This window comes from Lepidochelys kempii, chromosome 4 (assembly GCF_965140265.1).
Source record: "Lepidochelys kempii isolate rLepKem1 chromosome 4, rLepKem1.hap2, whole genome shotgun sequence".
Classification (NCBI taxonomy): domain Eukaryota; kingdom Metazoa; phylum Chordata; order Testudines; family Cheloniidae; genus Lepidochelys; species Lepidochelys kempii.
This window is the reverse complement of record NC_133259.1, coordinates 104595271-104617153: the sequence shown is the minus strand read 5'-3', so window position 1 is coordinate 104617153 and position 21883 is coordinate 104595271.

The following is a 21883-nucleotide window of genomic DNA, read 5'->3' as shown; positions in this document are numbered from 1 at the left end:
ACATTGATTCAGGAATGTGGCCTTGCACATCTGAAAGTTCTGCAGCCCCTGCTCATCATACAATGTGATCCCACCAGTCAGTGTTCAGTTCTTGGGCCTAGAAGCAGTGCTCCACCCTTTGCAGCTGCTCCATGAACTCCACCAACAACCTTGAATTCGTTCTCGCTATGTCCCACAGCAATCTGTTTTCCAAGAAATCAACATGTTCCCCACTGATTTGCTGCTTCTGATGGCTCTGCAAATGCTACAGAATAGGGCACCCTCTGCTTTCAGTGCTCATGGCAATAGTGCAGACATGTGCAGACTCCATGCTTCTGCCAGAGATGGTGGACAGCGAGGAAGGTGGCATGGGTTGTTGGGATTTTGAAAATAAGTTGTGAAAATTAATGGGATACAGATAACATGAAGGGATGGAGACAGTTGCAAACTGGGAAGTTGACTCATATTCCCAGTCACCCCATGTGATTCATTTTGGCTCCATCGTGAATTGCCAACACTTCCCAAAAGACAGCACGCTGAGTGGTGGCAAGTTGTACAAGGGGATACCTAGACATGGTGCCCTACTCTGTGCATCAATACAAGCATGCCTGGTGAGTACGGGCATTACTCACAAGGAGCTAAGTGTGTACATGCACAAGCAATGTACTAACTGCGGAAGCTTATGCTGATGTAAGTTGCGTCAACATAAATTTGCTGTGTAGACGTGGCCTTAGACCTCATCAGGCTTGTGGGTAGATTCACAACCCAGCTTACCACAATCTAATTGTTTATGTAGACAAGCCCTTTGTTTCTTTTTCTGAGAAATACGGTATTTTATGGTACTCTGCAAATATCACTAATTACTATGTTTTATTCTACCATCAATAGAACAATTGGAATACATCTGAGAAATATTTACAATAATATTTCAAATGGGTTACCTGGAAAAGGGATTTCTCAGTTGGTTACTAAGGGCTTGATCCTTCATCACTGAAGTCCCTGTCAATGGCAGAGTTTTGCCTTCTATTGGCTAAGGCAGCAAATGCTCTTTGGGCATTCTTCTGGGTTTGCTAATGGAGACAAACAAGCAACAGTTCTAAATTTACACAGCATGTGGGGGAAAACAGGTTCATCTTTTTGTTCAGAAGCCATTCTGCACAGGAGCTGTTTATGTAGCTAGTTACTTCTAAATTGCCACACACTGATATGTGAGACTAGAAAATAGAAACTGATGATAAAAAAAAATGGTAACTAGGTAAAGTACATATACAGCAATAATAAACATGAAAAGTTGTATTCCTGGAGACCCAGCACAGTTAGCTTCAATAGGTATAGGGGATTGTTTAAAGTCCTCCAGAAATATATATCTTCAGGGAATTGTGATCATAGAAATTTTTTCATATTCCCTTTTTGCTACAGGATTTTATAGATTCTGCATTCAGAAGATTAACAAAGGATTGTTTACAGGAACATATTCAAACACTGGCAGTAACTGATATGCCACAAAGCTGTAGTGATAATGCTATTTTAAAATGTGTACTGGTGGGGACACAGAGCTAATTTCCATAACTACTGCTGCAGCCTCTGCCTAGAAGAGGAAATGCCAGCACAAAAAAGTTTCAGTTGTGGAATACAAAGTGTGAGTAGATGATTAAACCTTCCAAGTGACAAGAATGTAACATATTTATGAGATATTAAAAGCAAGCCTCCAAAGAGGTGTTTATTAATACATACTATTTCCTTCTCATTTTAATAATGTAGGTGGTGAATAACACTTCAGTAAGTTGAAAAATCCTCTAACCCAAGCCTTGTGTAATAACTATTTCACTTTTAATTGGCATGAAACCATGGAGAATTGTGAGAGACCGTAGATGCAGCATTTTTCTCATGCAGGGAAAGTACTCTTGTGCAGTTGTTTGTTTGGATATTCATATTCAAGGTGACTGCCCACCTTTATCCATCTCTCCATAAGCAAGCAGAAAACTGTGACTGAAATAAGTGTACGTGTGACTTTATTCTTTAACCATCAAACTGTAAAAGCTTGAAATTTACCCAAGTTTAAACTTGGTGACCAGTCTTTAGGAAACTCAGGGAAGAAAAATATTGGACAACACCAATTGCTGTCACTTGACACGACTGTTCTCCTCCATGGTTGCCACTGATCAACAATATACTGTATTTCTGCATGGCTTTAGTAGGAATGGTGCTCACATCACAGCTAATGAACAGAGAGGATCATGTTGGGAAAAGTCCTAACCCTATCGAAGAGGAGTCTATACCTTTTGGATTTGATAATCCAAGTGAATTAACCTCAAGGCAGAGGGACAGTGAAGCTAGTGAGTTGACCAAATAAATATTGGGTTGTTAAATAGAGAGAGAAAGTGGGTGAGGTAGTATCTTTTATTGGACCAACTCCTGTTGGTGAGAGAGATAACAGAAGTTGGACCAATAAAAGATATTAGCTCGCCCATCTTGTGTCTCTAGTATCCTGGGTCCAACACAGCTACAACAACGCTGCATACAATGGTTTTTAAATTTTAATTCCTGTGAGAGATTGTTTACTCAGGAAAAAGGAGGGAAGAGACGAGGATATGTGTATTATTTCTTGAAATTGATGATAGGAAGGGCTGGGGAAGGTTCTAGGCATAAATTCGATGTGGTGAAGTAGCAAGGAAAAGACAGAATAATGTTAGAGAAAGAATACTTCTCCTTATTCTAATCAAGTCCTTTGTTCATTTAAACCCGTATGACATCCAGGTCTCCAGCTATGGATACTACTGGCTAGCTGTGAGAACAGGAATGTGAGGCCCAGGAGGAGGAGGAAGAAGGTTTGAGGGTAAGGAAAGATGGTCTTATGGTTTTTACATGTATTTGTAAACTACTATTTTTAAGCACTAGCTTAGGACTCTGGCGATCTGTTTTAGTTTCTGGTTGGGATACAGCCACCTTGTGTGAAATTGAGCAAGCCACAATCTCTCAGTGCCTCACATTTGTAAAATTGATAATACTTTCTTTTCCCAACCCTTTTCTTGTTTATTTAGATTGCAAGCACTTCAGGATAGGAATAATTTCTTACTATGTGTAAGTACAATAGGGCCCAGGTCTCACTGGGGCCCTGTAGGTAGGCACTGTTATAGTACAACTAATAATCACTGACCCAAATTCCTTTAATTAAAACTTAAATCAGCTTTGTATGGAAAATATAATGCACACTTTCCTAAACAACCAAGGATTTAAAATTACCAAGGATTTAAAATTTAATTTTAAATTTAAAATTTAAAATTAAAATGACAAATTACATTAAGGGCCTGATTTGATCTTGTAGTAGTATAAAAGCATAGAGTAATAGTTGAAGTTCCATTTAATTGTATGTACACAACAAGATGAGATGCAACAGGAAGTGCTCAATGTTACAGCACCATATTATCAGCCCAGAGTTTTAAACCAGTAACATAGTCAATGAGAACCTTGCCACATAAACCTTGCTCACTTTATGGGAGCTGGATCAGGCCCACAGTGAGTAAGATACAGCAAGAGAATTCATATGTCCTTCCTCCCCACTTGACCTAAACTCTAGGCCCAGATTCTCCTTTTACTGACCTGGGCAGCCCTTTTGTAGTCCATGAGTTTGCACAGGGGGAATGAACTGAATAATTTCCATCAAACCTGTAAAATGCTTAGTGTTACATGCATGATTAGGTACCTTGCTGAATAGGGCCCTTATAAGAAGAAGGACCAATGTCTGTTTTGTGAGACTTTATGTTAGCACAGTATGCCTGTGGACAAGAATTCTTACCTTGCACCACATGAATGAAAAACTCCGAAGGGCTAGCTGTGAGATGAGCTCTCTGGGGAGCAAATAATTACCTCATTGACAGGACTGAACTGTATTAATATGCACCTAGAGCCATGTTTGCAGTTTCCAGAGAGCAAATTATGCTGTTTCTCTCTCACATCCTGCAGGAATCTGTGCATTGACAAATAAAGTGGACCTTATTAAAAACTAAGACATACATCTTTTAACTACACTTACTGTGGTTTCCAATCCAAGCAAATTGCAGTCTCTGCTTGGGGACTATAAAATAAAGACAGCTTGCTTTCCTTTTTTGTTTTGTGTGATTTTTCTCTACTATTTCTGAGTAAAACTAAAAAAAAGAGACTATTTTGGACAAATCCAAAAATCAATATTTCTAACATTTCTCCATTCTAGGGGAATATTGGGAAGTGGTTTTTTTGGTTGGTTTTGTGTATGCTAATCTGTAGGTTTTAAAAGGAGATGCCTTATCAATTAATGTAAATTTTTAATTTGAATTTCTTACTCTCCATTATTAGGAAGGTTAAAAATGCAATCCCTTTCTTACATAAGAACAAAAGAATGGCCATACTGGGTCAGACCAATGGTCCATTTAGTTCAGTATTCTGTCTTCTGACAGCGAGCAATGCCAGGTACTTCAGAGGGAATGAGCAGAATCATCAAGTGATCCACCCCCTGTTGTCCATTCCCAGCTTCTGGCAAACAGAGGCTAGCGACACTTCAGAGCATGGTTTTGCATCCCTGCCCATCCTGGCTAATAGCCATTGATAGACCTATCCTCCATGAACTTATCTAGTTCTTTTTTGAACCCTGTTATAGTCTTGGCCTTCACAACATTCTCTGGCAAAGAGTTCCACAGGTTGACTGTATGTTGTGTGAAGAAATATTTCCTTTTGTTTTCTGCTGCCTATTAATTTCATTTGGTGACATCTAGTTCTTGTTTGTTATGAGGAGTAAATAACATTTCCTTATTTACTTTCTCTACACCAGTCATGATTTTATAGGCCTCTATCATGTTCTCCCCTTAGTCATCCTGTTGGGGACACTGGGGCATGGCCACTAGGTAACTCGAGGGGATGGAAGACCATGAGTGTGGATGAAGCCCCCTCGCACTAGGCCCAGGTGTCCTTGGCCCCCCTCCCGCCTGGAGGCACTCGCAGCAGCTCTGCGTACTAGGCCCAAGTGTCCTTGGCCCCCCCGCCTGGAGGCACACACAGCAGTTATGCTGAGGATCTGCAACAATATGCTGCGGAGTCAGACTGCCTGAAACTAAGCAAGGCCAAACAGGGCAGATATGGAAGAACAATGCTGAATAAAGCAGCTTTATGTATAGTTTAACAAATGATACAGAGAATCAGGGAACTAGCTGGGAACTGGATTGGCTGGCTATATGGATACTTGGGGCAGCTTGCTATTGGATATGTATGCTGGGAAAAAGGATGTATAAAAGCCTGTGTAACTTCCTGCTCGGTGTGCAGATTTGAGATTTTATTCTCCCTGTACCTTTTTGCAGCTGCAAATAAACTTTTCTGCTTCTCCACCCCTTTGTGATTATTGGGTGTAGCACACCGGGTAATGAACCAACTCAAGCTGTTGTTCAGCCTCTCGGCACTGGGTGCCGGCAACAATCCCTTTTCCAAGCTGAAAAGTCCCAGTCTTATTAATCTCTCCTCACTGAGCCCTGGTCTACATTAGGACTTTAGGTCGAATTTAGCAGCATTAAATGGATGTAAACCTTCACCCGTCCACACAATGAAGCCCTTTATTTTGACTTAAAGGGCTCTTAAAATCGATTTCCTTACTCCACCCCTGACAAGTGGATTAGCGCTTAAATCGACGTTGCCGGCTCGAATTTGGGGTACTGTGGACACAATTCGATGGTATTGGCCTCCGGGAGCTATCCCAGAGTGCTCCATTATGACCGCTCTGGACAGCACTCTCAACTCAGATGCACTGGCCAGGTAGACAGGAAAAGAACCGCGAACTTTTGAATCTCATTTCCTGTTTGGCCAGCGTGGCAAGCTGCAGGTGACCATGCAGAGCTCATCAGCACAGGTGACCATGATGGAGTCCCAGAATCGCAAAAGAGCTCCAGCATGGACCGAACGGGAGGTACGGGATCTGATCGCTGTTTGGGGAGAGGAATCCGTGCTATCAGAACTCCGTTCCAGTTTTCGAAATGCCAAAACCTTTGTGAAAATCTCCCGGGGCATGAAGGACAGAGGCCATAACAGGGACCCGAAGCAGTGCCGCGTGAAACTGAAGGAGCTGAGGCAAGCCTACCAGAAAACCAGAGAGGCGAACAGCCGCTCTGGGTCAGAGCCCCAAACATGCCGCTTCTATGATGAGCTGCATGCCATTTTAGGGGGTTCAGCCACCACTACCCCAGCAGTGTTGTTTGACTCCTTCAATGGAGATGGAGGCAATACGGAAGTAGGTTTTGGGGACGAAGAAGATGATGATGATGATGAGGTTGTAGATAGCTCACAGCAAGCAAGTGGAGAAACCGGTTTTCCCGACAGCCAGGAACTGTTTCTCACCCTAGACCTGGAGCCAGTACCCCCCGAACCCACCCAAGGCTGCCTCCTGGACCCAGCAGGCGGAGAAGGGACCTCTGGTGAGTGTACCTTTTAAAATACTATATATGGTTTAAAAGCAAGCATGTGAAAGGATTACTTTGCCCTGGCATTTGCGGTTCTCCTAGATGTAGTCCTAAAGCCTTTGCAAAAGGTTTCTGGGGAGGGCAGCCTTATTGCGTCCTTCATGGTAGGACACTTTACCACTCCAGGCCAGTAACACGTACTCGGGAATCATTGTAGAACAAAGCATTGCAGTGTATGTTTGCTGGCATTCAAACAACATCCGTTCTTTATCTCTCTGTGTTATCCTCAGGAGAGTGAGATATAATTCATGGTCACCTGGTTGAAATAGAGTGCTTTTCTTCAGGGGACACTCAGAGGAGCTCATTCCTGCTGGGCTGTTTGCCTGTGGCTAAACAGAAATGTTCCCCGCTGTTAGCCACAGGGAGGGGGAAAGGTTGAGGGGGTAGTCACGCGGTGGGAGGAGGCAAAATGCGACCTTGTAACGAAAGCACATGTGCTATGTATGTAATGTTAACAGCAAGGTTTACCCTGAAAGAGTGTAGCCACTGTTTTATAAAATGTGTCTTTTTAAATACCGCTGTCCCTTTTTTTTTCTCCACCAGCTGCATGTGTTTCAATGATCACAGGATCTTCTCCTTCCCAGAGGCTAGTGAAGCTTAGAAAGAAAAAAAAACGCACTTGCGATGAAATGTTCTCCGAGCTCATGCTGTCCTCCCACACTGACAGAGCACAGACGAATGCGTGGAGGCAAATAATGTCAGAGTGCAGGAAAGCACAAAATGACCGGGAGGAGAGGTGGTGGGCTGAAGAGAGTAAGTGGCGGGCTGAAGAGAGTAAGTGGCGGGCTGAAGACAGGGCTGAAGCTCAAATGTGGCGGCAGCGTGATGAGAGGAGGCAGGATTCAATGCTGAGGCTGCTGCAGGACCAAACCAGTATGCTCCAGTGTATGGTTGAGCTGCAGCAAAGGCAGCTGGAGCACAGACTGCCACTGCTGCCCTTCTGTAACCAACCGCCCTCCTCCCCAAGTTCCATAGCCTCCACACCCAGACGCCCAAGAACGCAGTGGGGGGGCCTCCGGCCAACCAGCCACTCCACCACAGAGGATTGCCCAAAAAAAAGAAGGCTGTCATTCAATAAATTTTAAAGTTGTAAACTTTTAAAGTGCTGTGCTTAAAGTGCTGTGTGGCATTTTCCTTCCCTCCTCCACCACCCCTCCTGGGCTACCTTGGTAGTCATCCCCCTATTTGTGTGATGAATGAATAAAGAATGCATGAATGTGAAGCAACAATGACTTTATTGCCTCTGCAAGCAGTGATTGAAGGGAGGAGGGGCGGGTGGTTAGCTTACAGGGAAGTAGAGTGAACCAAGGGGCGGGGGGTTTCATCAAGGAGAAACAAACAGAACTTTCACACCGTAGCCTGGCCAGTCATGAAACTGGTTTTCAAAGCTTCTCTGATGCGTACCGCGCCCTCCTGTGCTCTTCTAACCGCCCTGGTGTCTGGCTGCGCGTAACCAGCAGCCAGGCGATTTGCCTCAACCTCCCACCCCGCCATAAACGTCTCCCCCTTACTCTCACAGATATTGTGGAGTACACAGCAAGCAGTAATAATAGTGGGAATATTGGTTTCGCTGAGGTCTAAGTGAGTCAGTAAACTGCGCCAGCGCGCCTTTAAACGTCCAAATGCACATTCTACCACCATTCTGCATTTGCTCAGCCTGTAGTTGAACAGCTCCTGACTACTGTCCAGGCTGCCTGTGTACGGCTTCATGAGCCATGGCATTAAGGGGTAGGCTGGGTCCCCAAGGATACATATAGGCATTTCAACATCCCCAACAGTTATTTTCTGGTCTGGGAATAAAGTCCCTTCCTGCAGCTTTTGAAACAGACCAGAGTTCCTGAAGATGCGAGCATCATGCACCTTTCCCGGCCATCCCACGTTGATGTTGATGAACCGTCCCTTGTGATCCACCAGAGCTTGCAGCACTATCGAAAAGTACCCCTTGCGGTTTATGTACTCGGCGGTTTGGTGCTCCGGTGCCAAGATAGGGATATGGGTTCCGTCTATAGCCCCACCACAGTTAGGGAATCCCATTGCAGCAAAGCCATCCACTATGACCTGCACATTTCCCAGGGTCACTACCCTTGATATCAGCAGATCTTTGATTGCGTGGGCTACTTGCATCACAGCAGCCCCCACAGTAGATTTGCCCACTCCAAATTGATTCCCAACTGACCGGTAGCTGTCTGGCGTTGCAAGCTTCCACAGGGCTATCGCCACTCACTTCTCAACTGTGAGGGCTGCTCTCATCTTGGTATTCATGCGCCTCAGGGCAGGGGAAAGCAAGTCACAAAGTTCCATGAAAGTGCCCTTATGCATGCGAAAGTTTCGCAGCCACTGGGAATCGTCCCAGACCTGCAACACTATGCGGTCCCACCAGTCTGTGCTTGTTTCCCGAGCCCAGAATCGGCGTTCCACAGCATGAACCTGCCCCATCAGCACCATGATGCATGCATTGGCAGGGCCCATGCTTTCAGAGAAATCTGTGTCCATGTCCTGATCACTCACATGACCGCGCTGACGTCGCCTCCTCGCCCGGTATCGCTTTGCCAGCTTCCGGTGCTGCATATACTGCTGGATAATGCGTGTGGTGTTTAATGTGCTCCTAATTGCCAAAGTGAGCTGAGCGGCCTCCATGCTTGCCTTGGTATGGCGTCCGCACAGAAAAAAGGCGCGGAACGATTGTCTGCCGTTGCTCTGACGGAGGGAGGGGCGACTGACGACACGGCTTACAGGGTTGGCTTCAGGGAGCTAAAATCAACAAAGGGGGTGGCTGTACATCAAGGAGTATTTCAGGCAGGACTTCACGGAGGGTTCCAATAAGAAATGGTGCACCTAAGTTATCGTTCTTATTGGAACAAGGAGGTTAGCCTGGCCTCTGATTGATACATGGCTAGATTTACCTCGCTGCACCTTCTCTGTGAGTGACTGCAGTGTGATCTAGAGGAATGAGTCCCCTAGACAGGGGAGGGGGGGAAGCAAATGAGTACAAAACAAATCTGGTCTATTTCTTATTTTGGTCCACTCCATCTATCTTTTACATCTTTGGCTGGCAGCAGACGGTGCAGAAGGACTGCATGCCATCCACATCTCATGGCTGCTCGGCAGAAGATGGTACAGTACGACTGCTAGCCATCCTCATCTCTTGCCTGCCTGGCAGAAGATGGTACAATACGACTACTAGCAATCCTCATCTCTTGCCTGCCTGGCAGAAGATGGTACAGTACGACTGCTAGCAGTCCGTATCGCCTGCTCGCTCACCATAAGACGGTTCAATAGGACTGACTGCAGGACTAAAGAGAATGACCTGGTCAAGTCACTCCAAATTTAGTCCCTGCGCCCATGTCTGCCCAGGCGCTCCCAGCCGACGTGGCCAGGAGCACCTCGGACACGACGAGGACGACTACCAGTCGTATTGCACCATCTGCTGCCAGAAGGCAAGGGGTTGCTGCTACTGTGTAGCAATGCCGTACCGCGTCTGCCAGCACCCAGGAGACATAGGGTGACGGTTACCTGAGCGGGCTCCATGCTTGCCATGGTATGGCGTCTGCACAGGTAACTCAGGAAAAAAGGCACGAAATGATTGTCTGCCCTTGCTTTCACGGAGGGAGGGAGGGAACGGGGGCCTGACAATACGTACCCAGAACCACCCGCGACAATGTTTTAGCTCCATCAGAGTGCTCCATTGTGACTGCTCTGGACAGCACTCTCAGATGCCCGATTGTTTGCCGTTGCTCTGACGCCGGGAGGGGCGACTGAGGACACGGCTTACAGGGTTGGCTTCAGGGAGCTAAAATCAACAAAGGGGGTGGCTTTACATCAAGGAGTATTTCAAACAGGACTTCACGGAGGGTTCCAATAAGAAATGGTGCACCTAAGTTATTGTCCTTATTGGAACAAGAAGGTTAGCCTGGCCTCTGATTGATACATCGCTAGATTTATCTCGCTGCACCTTCTCTGTGAGTGACTGCAGTGTGACCTAGAAGAATGAGTCCCCTAGACAGGGGAGGGGGGGAAGCAAATGAGTACAAAACAAATCTGGTCTATTTCTTGTTTTGATCCACTCCATCTATCTTTTACATCTTTGGCTGGCAGCAGACGGTGCAGAAGGACTGCATGCCATCCACATCTCATGGCTGCTCGGCAGAAGATGGTACAGTACGACTGCTAGCAGTCCGTATCGCCTGCTCGCTCACCATAAGACGGTTCAATAGGACTGACTGCAGGACTAAAGAGAATGACCTGGTCAAGTCACTCCAAATTTAGTCCCTGAGCCCATGTCTGCCCAGGCGCTCCCAGCCGACGTGGCCAGGAGCACCTCGGACATGACGATGACGGCTACCAGTCGTACTGTACCGTCTGCTGCCACAAGGCAAGGGGTTGCTGCTACTGTGTAGCAATGCCGTACCGCGTCTGCCAGCACCCAGGAGACATAGGGTGACGGTTACCTGAGCGGGCTCCATACTTGCCGTGGTATGGAGTCTGCACAGGTAACTCAGGAAAAAAGGCGCGAAATGATTGTCTGCCCTTGCTTTCACGGAGGGAGGGAGGGAACGGGGGCCTGACGATATGTACCCAGAACCACCTGCGACAATGTTTTAGCCCCATCAGGCATTGGGATCTCAACCCAGAATTCCAATGGGCAGCGGAGACTGCGGGAACTGTGGGATAGCTACCCACAGTGCAATGCTTCGGAAGTCGACTGTAGCCTCGGTACTGTGGAAGCGCTCCGCCGAGTTAATGCACTTAATGCACTTAGAGCATTTTCTGTGGGGACACACACACTCGAATATATAAAACCGATTTCTAAAAAATCGACTTCTATAAATTCGACCTTATTCCGTAGTGTAGACATACCCATAGAAGCTGTTCCGTACCCTTAATCATTTTTGTTGCCCTTTTCTGTACCTTTTCCAATTCAAATATATCTTTTTTTGAGATGGGGAGACCAGATCTATGTGAAGTATTCAAGATGTGGGGAGACCATAGATTTATATAGAGGCAATATGATATTTTCGTCTTATTATCTATTCTTTCTCTAATGATCCCCAACATTCTGTTAGCTTTTTTGACTGCGGCTGCATGTTGAGTTGATGTTGTCAGAGAACTATACACGATGATTCCAAGATGTCTTACTTGAGTGGTAACAGCTAATTTAGACCCCATCATTTTATATGTTGGATTATGTTTTCCAATGTGCATTACTTTGCACTTTTTTATTACCTTTGTTAGTTTTTCACTGGCAAATCTTTGCTGGGAGACTGTCTGCTTTCCAGATGCTCAACCCAAGAAACCAGCTTTTTTTTTAAAAAAAGTTATTTTTAAAGGACAGGTTAGGGGCACGATCTAAGGGATCAGAGAAGGGGGGTTAGCTGTGGAGTAGCAACTGTGACAGACCCAGACCAGTGGGGTACAGGAGTCTGGTAGAAGGCAAATATACTGTCTATTTGGTAAACAGTTGTCTGTTCCCTGGGTGACCAGAGCAGGGCCTGCCCTAGAGCAATCAGGAACCTGCTAGAACCAATTAAGACTGGCAAGCTAATCAAGACACCTGTAGCCAATTAAGAACTTTCCAGAATCAATTATGGTAGGCAGGCTAATCTGAACACCTGGTTTAAAAAGGACCTCCCATCAGTTAGTAGGGGTGTGTGCAAGCAGCAGGGAGTGAGAAGGTGTGCTACTGGAGGACTGAAGAGTTCAAGTATGATCAGGCTTCAGGAGGAAGATCCTGCAGTGATGATAAAGAAGGTGCTGGGGGAAGCCCATGGGGCAGTAGCCCTGGGAGTTGTCCCTGTCACGCAGCTGATACAGGGAACATTGTAGAGAGCTGCTATCCACAGGGCCCTGGGCTGGAACTTGGTGTAGAGGGTGGGCCCGGGTTTCCCACATCCCCCCCAACTCCTGATTGGGCACAAGAGGAGTTGACCTGGTCTGCGAGAAACATCAGAATGGAAGGTCTAAATTGGAAAGGGATCTGGCCTGTCCCCGACCCACTAGGTGGGACAACAGAGACTGCGGAGATTGTTCTCCATTTCCCAGCTGGCCAGTGATGAGGTTAGCTCAGTGAATGGCAGATTTGAGCCTCTAGCAGAAGCGGCCAAACTGAGGGCTGCCGTGAACCTCTGAGGTAAGCAAATCTGCCAAAAAGTGCAGGAGGCACCAAGGCAGAGGGGGAACTTTGTCACACAATGTAGATTGATACTTGCCTAGAATGAGTCTTGATCTACCTCTGCCTTTCTTCTGCTGGACACCCTTACTGATTGCTGGCATGGGGTCCCTTCATGCTTTGTCTATGTTCCACTGCCTCTTGATCTGACTTATGCTGAGAACCAGCAGGAGTGCGTGGGTTCGCAAGGAATGCATTGCTGTGGGAGTCAAGCATGAAACTTGTCTGAAGCTAGAGTGAGTCAGAGCAGGATGACAGGGGTTTGGAGAGAGCTGGTGCACAGAAGCTCTCTGCAGGAGAAAGAATTGTAGAAAGAGTTAAGGAGATGACTTGGGAGACACGTTTGATGTATAGAAGGAAAAGGAGGGGCTGGTACAGCTAGGAACAATCCAGGGAGCTAATTGAAGAGAAGCCAAAATGTGTTAAGGCAATCTGTGATCATGCTCAGGAAGGACCGTCAGGGGAAAAAAGGGAGGAGATGTTGCTTTATATATTAAAAATGTATTCAACTTGGACTGAGATTGAGATGGAAATAGGAGACAGACTTGTTGAAAGTCTCTGGGTAAGGATAAAAGGGGTAAAAATACAAGGGTGATGTCATGGTAGGGGTCTACTATAGACCACCTAACCAGGAAGAAGAGGTGGATGACGCTTGTTTTAAACAGCTAACAAAATCATCCAAAGCACAGGACTTGGTGGTGATGGGGGATTCAACTACCCAGACATCTGTTGGGAAAATAACAGAGCAGGGCACAGATTATCTAATAAGTTCTTGTAATGTATTGAAGACAATTTTTTATTTCAGAAGGTGGAGAAAGCTACCAGGGGAGAGGCTGTTCTAGATTTGATTTTGACAAATAGGGAGGAACTGGTTGAGAATTTGAAAGTGGAAGGCAGCTTGGGTGAAAGTGATAATGAAATGATAGCGTTCATGATTCTAGGGAATGGTAGGAGGGAGAATAGCAAAATAAAGACAATGGATTTCAAGAAGGCAGACTTTAACAAACTCAGGAAGTTGGTAGGTAAGATTCCATGGGAAGCAAGTCTAAGGGGAAAAACAATAGAAGATAGCTGGCAGTTTTTCAAAGAGACATTATTAAGGACACAAGAGGAAACTATCCCACTGCATAGGAAAGAAAGGAAGTATGGCAAGAGACCACCCTGGCTTAACCAGAAGATCTTCAATGATCTAAAAATCAAAAAAGAGTCCTAGAAAAGATGGAAACTATGTCAAATTACAAAGGATGAATATAAACATATAAGTATGTGGGGACAAAATTAGAAAGGCCAAGGCACAAAATGAGATCAAACTAGCCAGAGACATAAAGGGTAACAAGAAAACATTCTACAAATACATTAGAAGCAAGAGGAAGACAGGGTAGGCCCATTACTCAATGAGGGGGAGGGGAAATAATAACAGAAAATGTGGAAATGGCAGACTTCTTTGTTTCAATTTTCACCAAGAAGGTTGGTGGTGATTGGATGTCTAACATAGTGAATGCCAGTGAAAATGAAGTAGGAACAGAAGAGGCTAAAATAGGGAAAGAACAAGTTAAAAATTACTTGGACAAATTAGATGTTTTTGAGTCACCAGGGCCTGATGAATGCATCCTAGAATACTCAAGGACCTGACTGAGGAGATATCTGAGTCATTAGCGATTATCTTTGAGAAGTCATGGAAGATGGGAGAGATTCCAGAAGACCAGAAAAGAGCACATATAGTGCCCATCTATAAAAAGGGAAATAAGAACAACCCGGGGAATTATAGACCAGTCAGTTTAACTTTGGTACCTGGAAAGATAATGTTTGCAAATCGTTTGCTTAATTATTTGCTCCATCTAGAAGATAATAAGGTGATAAGTAACAGTCAGCATGGATTTGTCAAAAACGAATCATGTCAAATCAACCTGATAGCTTTCTTTGACAGGGTAACAAGCCTTGTGGATAGGGGGAAGCAGTAGATGTGGTATATCTTGACTGAGGACAAATATATTTGTCAGTGGTGTCACCAAGATTAATCACACGCCAACATGGCTTACTTCATTTGGAATCTGACCCTCCTCCCATTGAAGACAATAGCAAACTCCAGTTGAGTTCAGTGTTACAGGGTTGGGACCTCCCTTCATTTGTGAACTATTGCTATGCATTATGTGATGCAATCTCTGAAAATAGAACATACTGAGAGTGCTTCAAATACTCCCAAAAAGGTGTTCATGAACTCCAAGTGTTTGAATTTCAAGCACTGGTTGGTTTGACCATATCCATGTCCCTCTTAAATAGTTATTGATGAACATTTCCACTAACAGGTTTTTGGTTGCACAAATATTTGGGGAATGGCTTTTTTGGGTATGAATATTTGTATTTGGAGTAGAACAGTGGCATTCATATCGGAACAATGTATTTGTTATTCATTGTTCAAAGTTCAATTCTCTCCTGGTTGAAAAGCTCCAGTCAGAGAACAGAAACAATACAATGTGACCTAGACGACCAATCACACACTACAAATAGAATGAAATTTGATAACACAAGATATTGCACAATTAAAAATATCAAAGATCAAAATGAAAGCATTTGCAGATAGCTCACACACAGAAGAAAGTGCTACAGTTGCAGGGTTGTTTAGCCACAGAGGATTATTCAAGTGGCTCTAACAAATAATTTTTGTTTGCTGGCTTTTGATCTGGCAATGCAAAATAATCATATAAATTGTTGTGGTTGGTTCCCCCTCATACCTTTGTATCTCAGAAACAATGAGTAACAGAATGCAGAATTTGGCCTTAGGAGTCCAGAGCACATTCTCCACCACATAACAGTTTTCAGATAAGGATTTTAAGATCCACATTTGACCTGAGACAGTGTATGAAAGCAAATTATCTTATTAGTCTATAACTATTTTCTCTAAAATTTGGTATCATACATGGGCTAACTCTCAGTGTATGTCTGTTGTTTTTTTGTGACAACTGGATTATTACATAATAGGAGGAAGAAGCAGAAATATAATGAAGTACACTAGTCACTGACACTTTGCTTTGGGATCTAATTATGCATAAGCCCACTCATATAGTAAACACACATTTGTTTCTTACCCCCTTGTAGGGAGCCAGGGTGGTTTCCCTCCGAACCAGAGGGTAAAGAGCCACTCTCTCAGCCTGAGTTGGGGGGGCCAGACAAAGCTTACGCCAACCCCCGGAAGGGGAGGGGTGGAACAGGAAGTACAAATGGTGGGGCCGTTAGCCCAGTCGGAGCAGCACTGGGGAGGGAGACAGACACAGGCTGCTGGTGTTCCCTCCAGACCCTGCTGCCAAGCCAGGGGAGGCCCTGGACCAGGAGAAACCTGACCTGGAGGAAGGACTGGGGCTACTAGGACTGCCAGCTGCCGAGTACCCAGAGGAACTGGAGGAGCCAGGCAGTAACCCAAGCCAGCGTGAGTCTGACGTGGAGGGGGAGCTGGAGCTGCCAGTACCTCAATACCCTGACGAGTTGGAGGGACCAGAAGGACCCGCTCGAGAGACTGGGTAGGAAGTAGCCCAGGGGCAGAACTGCACAGTGCGGTGGGTCTATTTGGTCAGCGTGTTGCGGATGGCTCCCCGCTGACCCAGCGGCGGGACCCTCTCCTCCCACCACTGTCAGGGCCCTGGGCTGGAACGCAGTGGAGTTGGGTGGGCCTGCGTTCCCCTACCCCGGCCAACCCGCCTCGGGTAGCAGAATCCCAACAACTCCACTGACTCTTGCCGGTGCTCCCCCTGCCTGAGGGGCGCGCCACTGACTCTTGCCGGCACACCTCCCTCTGCTAATTCTCTAATGACAGAAAGGTGCGATCAAGGCCTGCCAGTAAGGCAGTAGCTCCCCACTGCCCCCCAGCGGCTCGGTGGACCAATTGAAACCTGTCACACCCCTCCAACTTTTTTCTTTTCCCCTTTCAGTTTTCCTTTACTTCTACAATTTTCCTCACATTTGTTTTCTTCTCTCCTGCCTGTCTGCATCCTCCAGCTCATTGTTTGCAGTATGCTACACAGATCACACTCTTCTCAGTGGTCTACTTTATAATGTTCTGTACTGTATTGATTTGTGCCTTTAGATAGTAAGATCTTTGAAACTTTTTGCCATAGCTTTCCTTATAGAGCCATTTATATTTACAGCATTATATAACAAATAATTAAATAGCTGTAATTAGTCTGCAATATGCCTACAATGTGTGCAAATTGATGAACCCACTAGAGCTGTGAACTGCTAAAAGATTTTTTGGCATATGTGCAGATATTTCATGGAACACACAGACCCTTAACTCATTCAGTTCATAAACTCTATGTAGCACCTCTAGCATTAAATATTTTACCACAATATATTCAGCGTCTGATCCTGTGAAGTGTTGAGCACTTTGGCAGAATTGACCCCATAATTAGTTTCCCTTTCAGGTTTATAGAAACATCAGTAATACAATCAAAGTACTTAGAAGTTCAGTTTTTAGAAATCTAAACTAATGGCTTCTCTAGAATGTGTATTACACTTCTGCTTTTCATTTTTTATCTTCCCTAAGGGCCATTGCTGCAGCTCTCCTCAGTGGTGCAAAAGAATCATAATGGAATTTACCTATCATAGATGAAGCATTAGGTAAGTAATCTTCATGGATGTCAGAGACGCAGTGAACTCCCTAAGTTGATTAATTCACTCCTTAGCTCATAGAATCATAGAATATCAAGGTTGGAAGGGACCTCAGGAGGTTATCTAGTCCAACTCCCCTGCTCAAAGCAGGACCAATCCCTAACTAAATCATCCCAGCCAGGGCTTTGTCAAGCCTGACCTTAAAAACTTCTAAGGAAGGAGATTCTACCACCTCTCTAGGTAAAGCATTCCAGTGTTTCACCACCCTCCTAGTGAAAAAGTTTTTCCTAAGATCCAACCTAAACCTCCGCCCACTGCAACTTGAGACCATTAATCCTCATTCTATCATCTGCTACCACTGAGAACAGTCTAGATTCATCCTCTTTGGAACCCCCTTTCAGGTAGTTGAAAACAGCTATCAAATCCCCCCTCATTCTTCTCTTCCACAGACTAAACAATCCCAGTTCTCTCAGCCTCTCCTCATAAGTCATGCGTTCCAGTCCCCTAATAATTTTTGTTGCCCTCCGCTGGACGTTTTCCAATTTTTCCACATCCTTCTTGTAGTGTGGGGCCCAAAACTGGACACAGTACTCCAATGTCGAATAGAGGGGAACGATCACATGCCTCGATCTGCTGGCAATGCCCCTACTTATACAGCCCAAAATGCCATTGGCCTTCTTGGCAACAATGGCACACTGGTGACCCATATCCAGCTTCTCATCCACTGTAACCCCTAGGTTCTTTTCCGCAGAACTGCTGCCGAGCCATTCGGTCCCTAGTCCGTAGCGGTGCATGGGATTGTTCTGTCCTCAGTGCAGGACTCTGCACTTGTCCTTGTTGAACCTCATCAGATTTCTTTTGGCCCAATCCTCTAATTTGTCTAGGTCCCTCTGTATCCTATCCCTATTCTCCAGCGTATCTACCTCTCCTCCCAGTTTAATGTCATCTGCAAACTTGCTGAGGGTGCAATCTACACCATCCTCATGATCATTAATGAAGATGTTGGGGATACTGGGGCATGGCCACCAGGTAACTCGAGGGGATGGAAGACCACGAGTGTCGATGAAGCCCCCTCGCACTAGGCCCAGGTGTCCTTGGCCCCCCTCCCGCCTGGAGGCACTCGCAGCAGCTCTGCGTACTAGGCCCAAGTGTCCTTGGCCCCCCCGCCTGGAGGCACACACAGCGGTTATGCTGAGGATCTGCAACAATATGCTGCAGAGTCAGACTGCCTGAAACTAAGCAAGGCCAAACAGGGCAGATATGGAAGAACAATGCTGAATAAAGCAGCTTTATGTATAGTTTAACAAATGATACAGAGAATCAGGGAACTAGCTGGGAACTGGATTGGCTGGCAATATGGATACTTGGGGCAGCTTGCTATTGGATATGTGTCATAAATATAAAGGGAAGGGTAAACCCCTTTGAAATCCCTCCTGGCCAGGGGAAAGCTCCTCTCACTTGTAAAGGGTTAAGAAGCTAAAGGTAACCTCGCTGGCACCTGACCAAAATGACCAATGAGGAGACAAGATACTTTCAAAAGCTGGGAGGAGGGAGAGAAACAAAGGGTCTGTGTCTGTCTGTATGCTAGTTTTTGCCAGGGATAGACCAGGAATGGAGCCTTAGAACTTTTAGTAAGTAATCTAGCTAGGTATGTGTTAGATTATGATTTGTTTAAATGGCTGAGAGAAGAATTGTGCTGAATAGAATAACTATTTGTCTGTGTATCTTTTTTGTAACTTAAGGTTTTGCCTAGAGGGGTTCTCTATGTTTTTGAATCTAATTACCCTGTAAGATATCTACCATCCTGATTTTACAGGGGGGATTTCTTTATTTCTGTTTACTTCTATTTTTTATTAAAAGTCTTCTTGTAAAACACTGAATGCTTTTTCATTGTTCTCAGATCCAAGGGTTTGGGTCTGTGGTCACCTATGCAAATTGGTGAGGCTTTTTATCCAACATTTCCCAGGAAAGGGGGGGTGCAAGTGTTGGGAGGATTGTTCATTGTTCTTAAGATCCAAGGGTCTGGGTCTGTAGTCACCTAGGCAAATTGGTGAGGCTTTTTACCAAACCTTGTCCAGGAAGTGGGGTGCAAGGTTTTGGGAAGTATTTTGGGGGGAAGGACGCGTCCAAAAGAGCTCTTCCCCAGTAACCAGTATTAGATTGGTGGTGGTAGCGGCCAGTCCAAGGATAACGGGTGTAATATTTTGTACCTTGGGGAAGTTTTGACCTAAGCTGGTAAAGATAAGCTTAGGAGGTTTTTCATGCAGGTCCCCACATCTGTACCCTAGAGTTCAGAGTGGGGGAGGAACCGTGACAATATGTATGCTGGGAAAAAGGATGTATAAAAGCCTGTGTAACTTCCTGCTCTGGGTGCAGGATTTGAGATTTTATTCTCCCTGTACCTTTTTGCAGCTGCAAATAAACTTTTCTGCTTCTCCACCCCGTTGTGATTATTGTGTGTAGCACACCAGGTAACAAACCAACTCAAGCTGTTGTTCAGCCTCTCGGCACTGGGTGCCGGCAACAAAGATATTGAACAAAACTGGCCCCAGGACCGACCCTTGGGGCACTCCACTTGATACTGGCTGCCAACTAGACATGGAGCCATTGATTACTATCCATTGAGCCCGACAGTCTAGCCAACTTTCTATCCACCTTATAGTCCATTCATCCAGCCCATACTTCTTTAACTTGCTGGCAAGAATATTGTTGCAGACCGTGTCAAAAGCTTTGCTAAAGTCAAGAAACAATACATCCACTGCTTTCCCTTCATCCACAGAACCACATAAACAATCCCAGCTCCCTCAGCCTCTCCTCATAACTCATGTGTTCCAGTCCCCTAATCATTTTTGTTGCCCTTCGCTGGACGCTTTCCAATTTTTCCAATCTTTCTTGTAGTACGGGGCCCAAAACTGGACACAGTACTCCAGATGAGGCCTCACCAATGTCGAATAGAGGGGAACGATCACGTCCCTCGATCTGCTCGCTATGCCCCTACTTATACATCCCAAAATGCCATTGGCCTTCTTGGCAACAAGGGCACACTGCTGACTCATATCCAGCTTCTCGTCCACTGTCACCCCTAGGTCCTTTTCCGCAGAACTGCTGCCTAGCCATTCGGTCCCTAGTCTGTAGCTGTGCATTGGGTTCTTCCGTCCTAAGTGCAGGACCCTGCACTTATCCTTATTGAACCTCATCAGATTCCTTTTGGCCCAATCTTCCAATTGGTCTAGGTCCTTCTGCATCCTATCCCTCCCCTCCAGCGTATCTACCACTCCTCCCAGTTTAGTATCATCCGCAAATTTGCTGAGAGTGCAATCCACACCATCCTCCAGATCATTTATGAAGATATTGAATAAAACCGGCCCCAGGACCGACCCTTGGGGCACTCCACTTGATACCGGCTGCCAACTAGACATGGAGCCATTGATCACTACCCGTTGAGCCCGACAATTTAGCCAGCTTTCTACCCACCTTATAGTGCATTCATCCAGCCCATACTTCCTTAACTTGCTGACAAGAATACTATGGGAGACCGTGTCAAAAGCTTTGCTAAAGTCAAGGAACAATACATCCACTGCTTTCCCTTCATCCACAGAACCAGTAATCTCATCATAAAAGGTGATTAGATTAGTCAGGCATGACCTTCCCTTGGTGAATCCATGCTGGCTGTTCCTGATCACTTTCCTCTCATGCAAGTGCTTCAGGATTGATTCTTTGAGGACCTGCTCCATGATTTTTCCAGGGACTGAGGTGAGGCTGACTGGCCTGTAGTTCCCAGGATCTTCCTTCTTCCCTTTTTTAAAGATTGGCACTACATTAGCCTTTTTCCAGTCATCCGGGACTTCCCCGGTTCGCCACGAGTTTTCAAAGATAATGGCCAGTGGCTCTGCAATCACAGCTGCCAATTCCTTCAGCACTCTCGGATGCAACTCGTCCGGCCCCATGGACTTGTGCATGTCCAGCTTTTCTAAATAGTCCCTAACCGCCTCTATCTCCACAGAGGGCTGGCCATCTCTTCCGCATTTTGTGATGCCCAGCGCAGCAGTCTGGGAGCTGACCTTGTTAGTGAAAACAGAGGCAAAAAAAGCATTGAGTACATTAGCTTTTTCCACATCCTCTGTCACTAGGTTGCCTCCCTCATTCAGTAAGGGGCCCACACATTCCTTGGCTTTCTTCTTGTTGCCAACATACCTGAAGAAACCCTTCTTGTTACTCTTGACATCTCTGGCTAGCTGCAGCTCCAGGTGCGATTTGGCCCTCCTGATAACATTCCTACATGCCCGAGCAATATTTTTATACTCTTCCCTGGTCATATGTCCAACCTTCCACTTCTTGTAAGCTTCTTTTTTATGTTTAAGATCCGCTAGGATTTCACCATTAAGCCAAGCTGGTCGCCTGCCATATTTACTATTCTTTCGACTCATCGGGATGGTTTGTCCCTGTAACCTCAACAGGGATTCCTTGAAATACAGCCAGCTCTCCTGGACTCCTTTCCCCTTCAAGTTAGTCCCCCAGGGGATCCTGGCCATCTGTTCCCTGAAGGAGTCGAAGTCTGCTTTCCTGAAGTCCAGGGTCCGTATCCTGCTGCTTACCTTTCTTCCCTGCGTCAGGATCCTGAACTCAACCAACTCATGGTCACTGCCTCCCAGATTCCCAT